Source organism: Leptodactylus fuscus, chromosome 5 (genome assembly GCF_031893055.1).
Source record: "Leptodactylus fuscus isolate aLepFus1 chromosome 5, aLepFus1.hap2, whole genome shotgun sequence".
NCBI lineage: Eukaryota > Metazoa > Chordata > Amphibia > Anura > Leptodactylidae > Leptodactylus > Leptodactylus fuscus.
The window spans coordinates 8,393,102-8,408,771 of NC_134269.1; the positions used below are offsets into that span (position 1 = coordinate 8,393,102).

A 15,670-nucleotide genomic window follows, 5' to 3' on the forward strand; every position below is an offset into this window, starting at 1 on the left:
AACACTCTTAGGGCTCCTAGGACCCTATCTATAAAACATAGTGTAGAATACTCTTAGGTCCCCTAGGAACCTATCTATAATACACAGTGTAGAATACTGTCAGGGCTCCTAGGGACCTATCTGTAAAACATAGTGTAGAATACTCTTAGGGCTCCTAGGAACCTATCTATAATACATAGTGTAGAACACTGTCAGGGCTCCTAGGAACCTATCTATAAAACATAGTGTAGAATACTCTTAGGGCTCCTAGGAACCTATCCATATACCATAGTGTAGAATACTCTTAGGACTCCTAGGAACCTATCTATAAAACATAGTGTAGAATACTCTTAGGGCTCCTAGGGACTTATCTATAAAACATAGCGTAGAATACTCTTAGGGCTCCTAGGGACCTATCTATAAAACATAGTGTAGAATACTCTTAGGGCTCCTAGGGACCTATCTATAAAACATAGTGTAGAATACTCTTAGGGCTCCTAGGAACCTATCTATAAAAACATAGTGTAGAACACTCTTAGGGCTCCTAGGACCCTATCTATAAAACATAGTGTAGAATACTCTTAGGGCCCCTAGGAACCTATCTATAATACATAGTGTAGAATACTGTCAGGGCTCCTAGGGACCTATCTGTAAAACATAGTGTAGAATACTCTTAGGGCTCCTAGGAACCTATCTATAATACATAGTGTAGAACACTGTCAGGGCTCCTAGGAACCTATCTATAATACATAGTGTAGAATTCTCTTAGGGCTCCTAGGAACCTATCTATAAAACATAGTGTAGAATACTCTTAGGACTCCTAGGAACCTATCTATAAAACATAGTGTAGAATACTCTTAGGGCTCCTAGGAACCTATCTATAAAACATAGTGTAGAATACTCTTAGGACTCCTAGGAACCTATCTATAAAACATAGTGTAGAATACTCTTAGGGCTCCTAGGAACCTATCTATAAAACATAGTGTAGAATACTCTTAGGACTCCTAGGAACCTATCTATAAAACATAGTGTAGAATACTCTTAGGGCTCCTAGGGACCTATCTATAAAACATAGTGTAGAATACTCTTAGGGCTCCTAGGAACCTATCTATAATACATAGTGTAGAATACTGTCAGGGCTCCTAGGGACCTATCTGTAAAACATAGTGTAGAATTCTCTTAGGGCTCCCAGGAACCTATCTATAAAACATAGTGTAGAATACTTATAGGGCCCCTAGGAACCTATCTATAATACATAGTGTAGAATACTGTCAGGGCTCCTAGGGACCTATCTGTAAAACATAGTGTAGAATTCTCTTAGGGCTCCCAGGAACCTATCTATAAAACATAGTGTAGAATACTCTTAGGACTCCTAGGATCCTATCTATAAAACATAGTGTAGGATACTCTTAGAGCTCCTAGGAACCTATCTATAAAACATAGTGTAGAACACTGTCAGGGATCCTAGGAACCTATCTATAATATATAGTGTAGAATACTCTTAGTACTCCTAGGATCCTATCTATAAAACATAGTGTAGAATACTCTTATGGCTCCTAGGAACCTATCTATAAAACATAGTGTAGAATACTCTTAGGGCTCCTAGGGACCTATCTATAAAACATAGTGTAGAATACTCTTAGGGCTCCTAGGAACCTATCTATAAAACATAGTGTAGAATACTCTTAGGACTCCTAGGATCCTATCTATAAAACATAGTGTAGAACACTCTTAGGGCTCCTAGGAACCTATCCATATACCATAGTGTAGAATACTCTTAGGACTCCTAGGATCCTATCTATAAAACATAGTGTAGGATACTCTTAGAGCTCCTAGGAACCTATCTATAAAACATAGTGTAGAACACTGTCAGGGCTCCTAGGAACCTATCTATAATACATTGTGTAGAATACTCTTAGTACTCCTAGGATCCTATCTATAAAACATAGTGTAGAACACTGTCAGGGCTCCTAGGTACCTATCTATAATACATTGTGTAGAATACTCTTAGTACTCCTAGGTACCTATCTATAATACATTGTGTAGAATACTCTTAGTACTCCTAGGTACCTATCTATAAAACATAGTGTAGAATACTCTTAGGGCTCCTAGGTACCTATCTATAAAACAGTGTAGAATACTCTTAGGGCTCCTAGGGACCTATCTATAAAACATAGTGTAGAATACTCTTAGGACTCCTAGTAACCTATCTATAAAACATAGTGTAGAATACTCTTAGGGCTCCTAGGAACCTATCTATAAAACATAGTGCAGAACACTCTTAGGGCTCCTAGGACCCTATCTATAAAACATAGTGTAGAATACTCTTAGGGCCCCTAGGAACCTATCTATAATACATAGTGTAGAATACTGTCAGGGCTCCTAGGGACCTATCTGTAAAACATAGTGTAGAATACTCTTAGGGCTCCTAGGAACCTATCTATAATACATAGTGTAGAACACTGTCAGGGCTCCTAGGAACCTATCTATAAAACATAGTGTAGAACACTCTTAGGGCTCCTAGGAACCTATCCATATACCATAGTGTAGAATACTCTTAGGACTCCTAGGATCCTATCTATAAAACATAGTGTAGGATACTCTTAGAGCTCCTAGGAACCTATCTATAAAACATAGTGTAGAACACTGTCAGGGATCCTAGGAACCTATCTATAATACATAGTGTAGAATACTCTTAGTACTCCTAGGATCCTATCTATAAAACATAGTGTAGAATACTCTTAGGGCTCCTAGGAACCTATCTATAAAACATAGTGTAGAACACTCTTAGGGCTCCTAGGACCCTATCTATAAAACATAGTGTAGAATACTCTTAGGACTCCTAGGATCCTATCTATAAAACATAGTGTAGAATACTCTTAGGGCTCCTAGGAACCTATCCATATACCATAGTGTAGAATACTCTTAGGACTCCTAGGATCCCATCTATAAAACATAGTGTAGGATATTCTTAGAGCTCCTAGGATCCTATCTATAAAACATAGTGTAGAATACTCTTAGGACTCCTAGGAACCTATCTATATTACATTGTGTAGAATACTCTTAGTACTCCTAGGATCCTATCTATAAAACATAGTGTAGAATACTCTTATGGCTCCTAGGAATCTATCTATAAAACATAGTGTAGAATACTCTTAGGGCTCCTAGGAACCTATCTATAAAACATAGTGTAGAATACTCTTAGGGCTCCTAGGGACCTATCTATAAAACATGGTGTAGAACACTCTTAGGGCTCCTAGGTACCTATCTATAAAACATAGTGTAGAATACTCTTAGGGGTCCTAGGTACCTATCTATAAAACATAGTGTAGAATACTCTTAGGGCTCCTAGGGACCTATCTATAAAACATAGTGTAGAATACTCTTAGGGCTCCTAGGGACCTATCTATAAAACATAGTGTAGAATACTCTTAGGACTCCTAGTAACCTATCTATAAAACACAGTGTAGAATACTCTAAGGGCTCCTAGGAACCTATCTATATAACATAGTGTAGAATAAACTTCTCACTGGTTTATGACCTGAAGTGAAGATTTTATTCATGAATTCTGTATTTTTAGAATAGGAATTTGGTGTCAGTGGACATATTGCATATCTGTCAGCATTTCAGACATCGAACAAACACAAGAGGCGCCTCTTAGTGGTGATATTTCTGGATTGTAGTAACATCCAGGGACATTTTCTCTCCACATTCCCAATCACCAGATGTTATACTAATGCTCTGTGTACACATCACTCACATCTCATCTTCTTATTCTTACAGTTTGGTTAGGAATTATCTATCAAACACTTCCTGCATCCAGTTGTCATTTGGAATAAGGAATAACCAGTCCCTGAAGATACTTGATCTGTCTAAAAACCACCTGTCTGGTCCTCACTTCAGTGATTTGATGGCCGCTTTGTCCGGTCCAGCCTGCAGGATAGAGGAATTACAGTGAGTATAAGAGATGTGTACAGGAGGAGACATGTGGGTACAAGTTATACATGGATTATATTCTATTTTATCTCCTAGAAACCTATCTGTAAAGCATAATGTACAATATTCTTAGGACTCCTAGGAACCTATCTATTGAATTTCTAGCTCTCTAAGGCAAACGCAGCTGAAGTTATGTGAAAGTGAATGTGAGATGTGTGTCTATGGAAAAACGGATAGTAAGCAGAGGATACAAACTCTGAGTTTTCCCATACACTGCACTGTCATTCACTTTTACATATTGAACTTTACTAGGAAAAGATGTTTGTCTGTATGCTATAGTGGAATGTGATGGACCAGGTTGTAGGACTTTTCTTCCCCAGTGGTGGTTGCTATTTAGGAGTAGCATCAGCTGAGAGGCTATCAGATGTTGCTACAATGTCACAGACAGTATCTAAGTTATTTCATACGTTTATTTTCTGTATTTCCTGGTCAAACATGTATCAGTGGCCATTCTCGCTTAGTGTAGCCATTTTTTATGGATTAGTTAAAAACTGAACAATTTGAAAAATTCAGGTTGAATCTGATTTGTTACAATATGATTTGCCTATCTCTAGTGGTGACATTTCTGGATTGTAGTAACATCCGAGGACATTTTCTCTCCACATTCACAATGTACAGATGTTATACTAATGCTCTGTGTACACATCACTCACATCTCATCTTCTTATTCTTACAGTTTGTCCTATAATGATCTACCAGACACTTCCTGAACCCAGTTGGCATCTGGAATAAGGAATAACCAGTCCCTGAAGAGACTTAACCTGTCTGGTAATGATCTGTCTGGTCCTCACTTCAGTGATTTGATGGCCGCTCTGTCCAGTCCAGCCTGCAGGATAGAGGAATTACGGTGAGTATAAGAGATGTGTACAGGAGGAGACATGTGGGGACAAGTTATACATGGATTTTATTCTATTTTATGCTCTGCAACATTGTTATATCTATGTGCACCATATGTGATGTCTCTACTAGGCATGAGCAACATGATTCTGTAGAAGTAAAATTCAATCTGAATTTCAGGAAATCTTCAATTCACCTAGAATCTGGATTTCTTCATGCTTCAATGCTTTGAAATTTTTACTAAAATAGCCGCTGCACATGTTAGGACAAGGGACAAGGAACTCTGGTAACAGAGGATCATCCATAATGCCAATAGTGCAACTAATCATCAGCCGCCCCGGTAATGTCACAGCTTTATAATAACCAGCGGACATTTTAGGTAGTCATTTCACATCACTCTTACAGCAGGGACAGACATCAGCAGGAGCTCGGGACAGTGATAGAAAACAAACACAAGTTCAGGGAAAGAGGATTGCTATTGAAGGGAAAGTATATGGAGTACATCAAAGAAGAATTTGTAGTGGTAGCAGTGTCATTAACAACAAGAATCGTAATACACATTGCAGCACTCAATGCCGCTATAATGCAGCTCATTACTCATATCTATGTGTTCACGGTGTAACACAACAAGCCTTTTACAGCAAAAACAGTGAATTATCATCCACTAATATCTGCACTCACCTGTTCTCACGCCTTTTTAAAAGCGTTCAATAGGGGACAAAAAAAATTAGGGGCTCATTATTGTTCAGAGTATACTGCTGCTCATTACTCACACCTGTGTGTACAAGTTGGAACACAGCAAGCCTTTTACAGTGCATTAAAACAACCTGCACTCATCTGTTCTCACACCTTTTTAAGGTTTTTAATAGTGGGCAAAGAAATTAGGGGCTTATTAGCCATTGTGTTCCGAGTATACAATTACAGGCCATTTCTCGATACAGTTGTGGCAAAAATCAAGAATGCTTAGCCACTAATCTCTGCAGTTAGTGGCTATTTTAATGCTTATTTACAAGTGTTTATTAGTGGAGAAACAGACAAGGGCATATTTGAAGTTCTGACCCAATTCTAAAATCACCAGTCATTTTGGCACCCTGGTCACGCTTCACCTTCAGCCCACAAATTGAATATATGATCATGTTCAACTCCCCCAGTTGGTTAAAAAAAAACTGCCACACCACCAAGTAGGTGATTTTACCCCCAAAACTCTGCACTAACTGACTGCTACCACTACTTTTTTTGTAAATCCTGCACTACTGCTTTCCGGGTAGGTAGGCTGTTAACCAGGGCACGTTTGGCTCCCGACCTCCCACTGCTGCCACCCTGCTGACTCCGCCACTGCCTTATGTTTATGCTGGCACCCTCTTCTCTTGATGACAATGAAGAAGCTTTGCCACCCGGCTCCCAATTGCGATCAGCTACATTGTCATCCACTAATGTCTGCAGGTCACTGATGTCCTCCTCAACAGTCTCTGAGGAAGGAGCCTATCTGCTCGCAACACCGGCTGCCACCCCACTCTCCTCATCACTGGAGGAAGCGACAGATGTTTCCTCCTCATCTTCACTGGGCACTAGCTGCTGTCTGCCTTGTAGTAGGTCTTCTTCACTGAATAGTGACTCTGCTCCCACAGCATAGAGTAATTCCATAGCTAAGAGAGCAGAAAAGGACAGAGGAAGGTGGAGGACATGTGAGGATACAAGGCCTGCTCCCAGACCATGCCAACTAAGGATTGTGTCTGACAAATTTTGCCTGATATGACTTGGGGTGAATTGGTTGGGTTGCTTGCCAAGACACGACCACTACCTGACACTGGGAGCTCAGGCCTCCATGAGTGATCCCTGCTGCCAAGGACCAACAAAAAAGGCTCCGCGCTTACTCCCAAATTTTTTGGCAAATACGTAGCTTTATTGCGACCAGTAAAACACACACAAAGGTATAAGAGCATTTTGGTCAAACCCAAAGCAATCTCAATACTAGATAAAAAAACAAAGATACCCGCAAAAACTCAAAGCACCAACTAAGTATCAATGTATAAATAACACAAAGAATTCTTTTGATTTTAAATCTAAATTTATTACTACAAAAATGTTTTTAATTGTAAAAAATATTGGTATCAGGAAAACAAACACATAAAAACATTTAAAAACACACAACAAGAGTGGAGGTCGCACTGGACTGAGCAGCTCCAGCAGGTGTATAATCTGCTAGTGGTGTAGGGGATGAGAACAGCCACAATAAATGTGTGTATAGAGAAGCCCAGTATTTAGTATATATAAATGGAAATAGGCTCCTATTGCCCACAGTATCACAAGATCAGGGCACTTAATTGAAAAAATATATCTGTAGCATTGCAAAGATCATACCCATATCACCACGATATAGTAAGAGCATATAAGGTAACAGAACCAATGTAAAGTTACACACACATGCCAGTATTACATAAGCCAACCTACATAGGACAAAATGTGGAGCATATACATGAATCACTGCTCACCAGCTGCGACCTCCACTCTGAGCCCCGACGGACCGTTTCGCCCCTGCTTCTTCAGGGTACGAGTAGCCCCTATATTTTATGCTCCTCCGCACCATTATTATGTCTATGAGATAAACTGGCGACTGCACCTTCATATGTGATGTCTCTTATAATGTCTGACTGCCCTTACACCTCCTAGGAACCTATCTACAGTATAAAACATAGTGTAGAACACTGCCAAGGCTCCTAGAGACCTATCTATAAAACATAGTGTAGAATACTCTTAGGACTCCTAGGAACCTATCTATAAAACATAGTGTAGAATACTCTTAGGGCTCCAGGAACCTATCTATAAAACATAGTGTAGAATACTCTTAGGGCTCCAGGAACCTATCTATAATACATAGTGTAGACATTTTTTCACATTCACAATCTACAGATGTTATACTAATGCTCTGTGTACACATCACTCACATCTCATCTTCTTTTTCTTACAGTTTGGCTTATAATAATCTACCAGACACTTCCTGCATCCAGTTGGCCTCTGTAATAAGTAATAACCAGTCCCTGAAGATCCTTGTCCTGTCTGGTAATGATCTGTCTGGTCCTCACTTCAGACACTTGATGGCCGCTCTGTCCAGTCCAGCCTGCAGGATAGAGGAATTACAGTGAGTATAAGAGATGTATACAGGAGGAGACATGTGGGAATTAATGCCTGCGATCAGTGGCTGAATGATTCACATTTTTGCAGAGATCTACAAAACCGAGGGCAGTCGCCCCATTGGCATGAGAAAAAATAAACACCTAAACACATTAGAAAGTATCCTGCTGTAAGGCTCCTCATCAGCTACAAATGGGCAAATCCAAAAATAAAACGACCACTGGATTCTGCAATTGTGCCATACAGCGACAATGTGCTATTCGACCCAACTGCTGTACCGCAAAAATACTGGTGTCATAGTCACTGGCAATGTTGCCCAGTTGTATTTGGATATCAGCCATCAAGCAGGATACTTGCTGCAAAATACAGCAGAGCAGCAGCATGCTATGTGGCTTTTCTGATCTAGGGGAAGATGGTGGCAGGAAATGATCTAAAAAGAGATCAAATGAATGTATACAAAGTAGACGAGCTCTGCATGGTGTTTGAACTAGACCTACACATTGGTTTGAACTGCACATTGTGTTGCACCTGGCCTTGTTGCATTTTGTGACTGTGGCTGCTGCCACTCAAAACATTGACCCAGTGGGCCTTAAAAGCCATGTATGGCAATGTTGTGGTTAATGCCCCCTTTACTGGCTCTCACATGGTACCATGGGCCCTTTACTAGCCATCATACAGTGAAACGTCCCCTTTACTGGTCGTAACACAATAGAACACACCCTTTACTGGCCCACACATGGTACGTGGTACAACAGGCCCTTTACTGACTTCCCCATGGTATATTGCAATTTTTTTGGTAAACATATAATATATTGCCTCCTTTATTAACAGTATACTGTCATCATTACAGACCTCTCTTACAGCAGGGCCTCTGTTACAGGCCCCTATATCATAAGGGCCATGTTACTGTTTGGGGCCTGTTACTGGAGCCCTTACTGTATGGGGACCTGTAAATGCCCCATTTACAGGCCCCCATAGTTTAAGGGCCCCAAAAAATGGTACTTTAGGCCTCTACCTACTGGTCTACACCAGAATGTCAAATAGTGACAATATTCAGTGCCCCCTGGAGGCCTAAAAGTAGGACAGGATCAGGGATGGGTAATGAGTAATCCAGCAGGTAATGTCCTATGCCGGGGGCCTCATAGAGTTCTTAGCAGCTGATGATGGGGAATACAAGTTCCTTGATCAAACCTTAGGACTATTGTAGATTCCATGTCCTGCAGTGATCACTGATTTATGACATGCCGTAAAGTCAGCACTATAGTATAAGATTTTGTATTTCTGGAAAATGGATTTAGATGTGTTGGCATGCTGAATGATTACATTTAAAGGGGTTGGGCAGGATTAGAAAACATGGCTGATTTCTTATACCTCACATCTATTGGTCATACTACAATGCTACAGCTCAATTAAAATGAATGGGACTAAGCTGTAGCATGGCAATGTGACCAACGGATGGGAGTTCACTTCCTGAAAAGTACTAATGCTCTGTGTACACATCACTCACATCTCATCTTCTTATTCTTACAGTTTGGTTGATAATAATCTACTAGACTCTTCCTGCATCCATCTGGCATCTGTAATAAGGAATAACCGGTCCCTGAAGATACTTGACCTGTCTGGTAATGATCTGTTTGGTCCTCACCTCAGTGACTTGATGGCCGCTCTGTCCAGTCGAGACTGCAATATACAGGAATTACAGTGAGTATAAGAGATGTGTACAGGAGGAGACATGTGTCATGTGACATGAGTCACCTTTATGAAGCGAATAGCTCCATATATATTCCATTCCCATAAAATACAAATAGACCCCAAATAATAGGAAACCCTAAATAAAACAAAAATTCTCCCTTCTTTTTAGTTGAGCCATTTAGTATAGATGGGCAAATCTCTCAAATTGTGTTTTGCTTCAGACAAGCAAGTTTGGTACAAACCACACCTTAAATTGTCTTAAAACATAGTATAGAACACTCTTAGGACTCCTTGGAATCTATCAAAAAACATAGTGAATTATTATTAGGAGGCAGTTAATTATTATTGCATACAGCAGACAATAGGGACAACACGTTTCTTCAAAATATGTCACTGGAGGCCCATGAGGGAAGTGTGCCAGCTTCTCAAGCCCCTTAAAGAAGCCACCAAATTTGTCAGCAGGGATGACTGTAGCATCAGCAATGTTATATCTTACTGGAAACCCATACATTCGATGAGGGACTGCAACAAAAAAAGGATGGAACAAAAAAATATTCAATTTCGCCCTGAGTTGATGGAAGAGGATAAGGGTAAAAGGTCATTATGGTAGAGGAACTGGGACTCCTAAACTGGAAAAAATGAATGGTAAAGGAGGAAGACTATCCCAAGGGGAAGACACTTACCAATATCTGTTTCAAGAAGAATATGATGATGACATTGACACTGCTGGCCAAAAACTCCAACCATGGAAGGTTCTTAGATCTGCACATACACTGGCAATAGAGATGAGCGAGTAGTACTCAATCGAGTAGGTATTCGATGGAATACTATGGTATTTGAAATACTCATACTCGATCGAGTACCACTCGCTGTTCGAATGTAAAAGTTCGATGCAGAACCAGCATTGATTGGCCGAATGCTATACAGTCAGCCAATCAACGCTGGTTCTTTTCCTACCTTTAGAAGTCTTCTCCGTGCAGCTTCCCTGCGGCGTATTCTGGCTCTTCATTCACTCTGCCAGGCATCGGACCTGGGAGGAGCCGACTGCGCATGTCTGCTTGTAGTGCGGGCATGCGCAGTCGGCTCTGCCCAGGCCTGATGCCTGGCAGAGTGAATGAAGAGCTGGAAGACGCCGCGGGGACGCTGCAAGGAGAAGACTGCTCGGAGGATTCAGCCCGACCCTCACTCGTGGACTTGGTAAGTATAATTTGATCTAACGTTGCCTACCCCTGAAACGAGCGTTTTCCCCCATAGACTATAATAGGATTCGATATTCGATTCGAGTAGTCGAATATTGAGGGGCCACTCGAAACGAATATCGAACCTCGGACATTTTACTGTTCACTCATCTCTAACTGGCAACTATAGAAGGCTGTATGCTCTGCTGCTTAAATGGCAAAAGTATATTATTAGCAGAGGGATGAGATCATATCTGCTCTTAGATCCTCACTTTTTATACAACATGGGGAATTCTTCTCTGCTTACCAAAGAGAATAAAAATTAGAATATTATCAGGGTAGCCTATGCTATCCAACATTTACATGGGAACATTTACATGATATTGAACAATTGATTTGTTTAGCAATACTCTACTATTGCTGTACTAATCACGTAACATCTGGAGTCCTGGACAAACCCTTTAAGGGTTTTAAGACAGTTCTGGTATTCTTTATCATTTTTGCTGTAATAACTTTTTTTCTGCCTCGCAGGGATTTTCGTTTCATCTTCAACTCACCAGCAAACATTGTAACTTCCAGTGAAGGTAAGAATTTGTCTTTCTCTCCTTTCTACCTTCATATATTTATCATATCACTATATCAGTTATATTCACTGCATCATACCCTACATCAACTTGGTAGACTTATAGCATGGACTTGATGGATCTGTGTCTTCCTTCAATAGAGAAAGGACTGAGGTTTGTTAGAAAGTTTCCAGACGTTTCAAGACTCCAGTCAGCGCATCTCAAACCGTTGGCATTTGTTTGGGGGTGGCGACTGCACGGTTGCTCATTGTTTAGCGCGGACGCTTTGCAGTGTTGGAGTCCTGGTCCCAGGAGAATATCTACAAGGAGTTTGTGTGTTCTCCCAATGTTTGAGTGGGTTTCCTCCCATGCTCCAAAGACATACATTATATACAAACTGTTGTACGTTGTTCACCAAATATGCAGTCTGACCTGCACTAATCTTAAAAAAAAAATTAAAAATTGTAATTTTATCAGGTCTTTTTCCCACTCTGGTGATTGACCATACAAAGTGTGATGGGGCGTTGTTGTTAATCTGAACAAAAAATGCATTGTTTAAGCATTCTTCAATATCACAAGTGTGAATATACACTTACACAGAAGTGCAGCCTTCGCTAATCTAAAAAAATAATCTCTGTTATTTCAGTAAGGGTAGGGGGTTCATTGTATTTACCCAATATACTGATTAGCTTTGTAGTTTCATGGGTATATTTTTCAGCACACACTGTTACAGATCGTTAATCTGAACAAAATATTCCTTGCTTGTGATTTTGGATTTATGTACACTCTAAGCGGGAGGTTACTCTCTGTGCATTGGAGGTCACACACCGGGCCTCATCAGGGACAAGAAAGTGGGCTTTTTCTTAACAATAGAAATGTGGGTTGCAAGCACAACACTGCTTCTGGTTTTGGTTGCACCACCAGCAGGCCCAACATCTGAGGGTAAGTTCACAGAGTTTTTTTGGTCAGGGTTTTGAGGACTTATCCGCCTCAAAACCCTGACCAAAAAGACAGCTTCCATTAAAATCAATGGGAGCCACTCAGGAAAAAAGAAGCGGTGTTCATTTTTCAGTTGCCTCGCGATTCGGCCTGAAGACACACCCTCCTCCGGACTAGGCCTATTCATTGGGTCTAATACGAAGAAGAGTGCATGGCTGGATGCCGGTGGAGTGCACCGGCTTTCAGTTGCGGCTACTCTGTTTTTGTGCCTCCGCCTCCAATCCAAAAATCTCCATGTGAACTTACCGTTAGGCTTGCCTGGGGCAGTCCTATGGGAACCTCTCAGGGTGGAGGTGATAGAATTGGTGGTGGTAGTGGCTGACTTGTTTCTGCTGGCAACAGAAACTACACATGGTCTTCTCCCATTTGGAAATTTTTTTTTTGGACATTGCCAAACAATAAATCCATCGTGATGCTGAAGATCTGCAAGCAGAAACTAAATCTCTATGTACGCACATGAAAAGGCATCACACTTTTATTTTGAAAAAAAAAGACTTGATACTGGCAGTGGCAGGGGAAGTGAGCAAGGCTGTTCTCCTCCTCCTCATCCTCCTCATCTCCTCCTTCTCTCCCCCGTGACCATTCTTGCAGGTTGGCCGCATCTACACGTAGTGCATGGTCATCATTATCATTGCAAACTGTTTCTGCTCCTCCTCTTCCAAGCCGTCAGTCATCCATAAGGCTGAATGATCAGTGTAAGACAATGTCACTAAATCCTTCTGTTGTAGTATATTGTAATATGACATTGTCCCTCTACTGTTTGATTGAAATTATTACAATTTACAGACACAAGTGAAAAACTGGCCATGTCCCTGCAAAGTAATGTAAAGACGAATGAAGACAACACGAGCTGTAACCTGTGTGACCAGGTAACATTATATGATGGTAACATTACAAGGATATATTAGATATTAAATCACAAACACCCTATAGCACCTGAGATACTGGGTATTATCCCTTTGTGCTGTTCTGTTCATATTATTAGTTAAATGTCCTGTATTACTATTTCCCTTTCATGTTATTTCAATGCATTGTTGTTGCAGCCATCTGCTGGCCAGAATTTGCATGCTGCATGCCCTTGTTCTTGTTAATAAAGTTTTTTTCTCTCTGGGCGTGGTTTTAGGCAAAGCCCTGGTCCATGTCACTCCCTGCAGCCACTTTAGTTTTTCATAGCTGTGTGACAGGACTTGCTAATACTTGGGCTTGTGAAGGCATCAGTTTTTGACCAGCAGTTAGCCTCAGGAAAGACACCAACAGGACGGCATTTAATACCACTATGACCAAGGCTATTACAGTATCGTGTTATCGCTTGTCGCTGTTCTTGGGTCAAATAAACCCACGTTGGTTCATCATATCATCGTGTCTACGTTTGAATCCATCTATCCTGAGCTCCTGCCGGTCCGGTCTGCTCCACTGCATGGATACGAAGGTAGAAGAGTCACACGGCCACTATTAGTTACATCTTCAATTGCCTTCATGTGGGGACAGAACACCCTTAGGGACATAATCAGGAAACTGTCACTGATCCCTAATCCATTATATGTAAAATATCCCATGACATTTAAGGGGGGAGTGAAGATACCTTAAGGGGCTTTCTAAAATTATTATATTGAGGTCCTAACCTTAGGGCAGTTCATAGATATCAGATCAGCGGGTCTCCAACATAGAGAATTATTCCAAATAACAAATCATAGAGAGATGTAAAAAAATTACAATCAAGGTAAATATGTGGACAATCAGGTGTTCAAAGAATGTCTTGCATTGTGATAAGCTCTGCAGCCTCTATATGCATTTTAATATAAGTGTGCATGTTTGTGTGTGGGGGAGGGGTTCTATGGGTATTATAACCATTTAAATCGTACCTCCAGTTATAAACATATTTTTATAAATAAATAGTAAAGTTGAATATAAGAAACTTTGTAATATATTTTTATTAAACAAATGTATTTTTTTCTCCAATATTGAGGCCGTTATTTTCCCAATATTAGTCTATGAAGAGAGGAGGGGTTAGGAAAGACACTCAGATAATTGCTGCTGTAACTTTCTGCCATTCCATTTTTTTTTTCTTTGCTAACAGTGCTAGGTTGTGGATAATAGTCTATAAGTACTCAGAATGAGGTAATAAATCAATTAACCACAAGTGAAAGCATCTTATTCAGCCCCTCCCTGCTTCATAGAGTTGTATATGTGAGCAGTGGCGTAACTAGCGCCGTCGCAGCATCGCAGCAGAGGCAGCTGCCACAGGGCCCGGGACATTAGGGGGCCCGGTGACAGCCACTACCGCTGCGTTTTTTTTTTTTTTTTAATAGGCCGTTACCGGCTGGAGTAACTCCAGCCGGTAATGGGCCCTATATACTTACCAATCCTGGCAGGGGCTGGGATCAGTAAGTGACGGCACTGGCCCCACAAGCACTATTATACTCTGCAAGCGCTGTGCAGAAACAGCACACGGATCCCAATAGACTATAAAAGGGTCTGAGTGCTTTCTGTGAGATCTCCACAGAGAACATGCGGACAGGAGAGTACTTCACAATCTACTTTCCTGCCCACGTGACTCGTGCGGAGATCTCGTGGCAAACGGACCCCATTATAGTCTACAGTACGGGGTCTGTGTGCTTTAACTGCACAGCGCTTGCCAATGTGTTTGGTATTCCGTCCCCATGCGGTACCAATGCAGATGTGAACGAGCCCTGACATGGCAATACCAATCTGTGTGTTATGTGCTGATTTTACTGATGGTTACACTGCACACGGTCATGTGACAAAGGCCTTAATAATTCTTAGCACTATTAGGCTCTAAAATCAAAGTTAAGTTTCACTTTTGTTAACCAAGTGGGAAATGAAGATTTGTTTGTCAATAAACGAAAGTCTGTATTGTGCTAGTGAATTTATCTGCTATCCAAAGTAATTGTATGGAACATTGAATATTACCATTGAAAAAAAAAGCTACTCCTGCTAAAAAAAAGTCCTTATATGGCTCTGTGAATGGAAAAAAGAAAAGTTCTGGCTTTTGCTAGACAAGAATTAAAGGGGCTAGAAACGTGTCGTTCAAAGTCTTACAATGTATTCTTATGTTTTAATAGGGCTAAAGAATGAAAATAATATCTTGTAAAAAAAATTATTTTGATACAAATGACTTTATTGGAGAATATCCATATTATTGGCATTAATGTTTAGCACGATCAGATATGATATAATATCAATAATTGAGTCTTTAATTATAACCCACGTGTTAATTAAGGGTTCTATCAGAAGTCACAATTTCTTACAAGACATGAAGGTCTCCCAGAAGAA

The 15,670-nt window shown here is 40.6% G+C and overlaps 1 pseudogene; it reads left to right on the forward strand.

The window, feature by feature from the left end:
- The window catches only part of LOC142204380 (NACHT, LRR and PYD domains-containing protein 12-like), a 997,553-nt pseudogene that overhangs the window by 18,990 nt on the left and 962,893 nt on the right, over positions 1-15,670 (forward strand).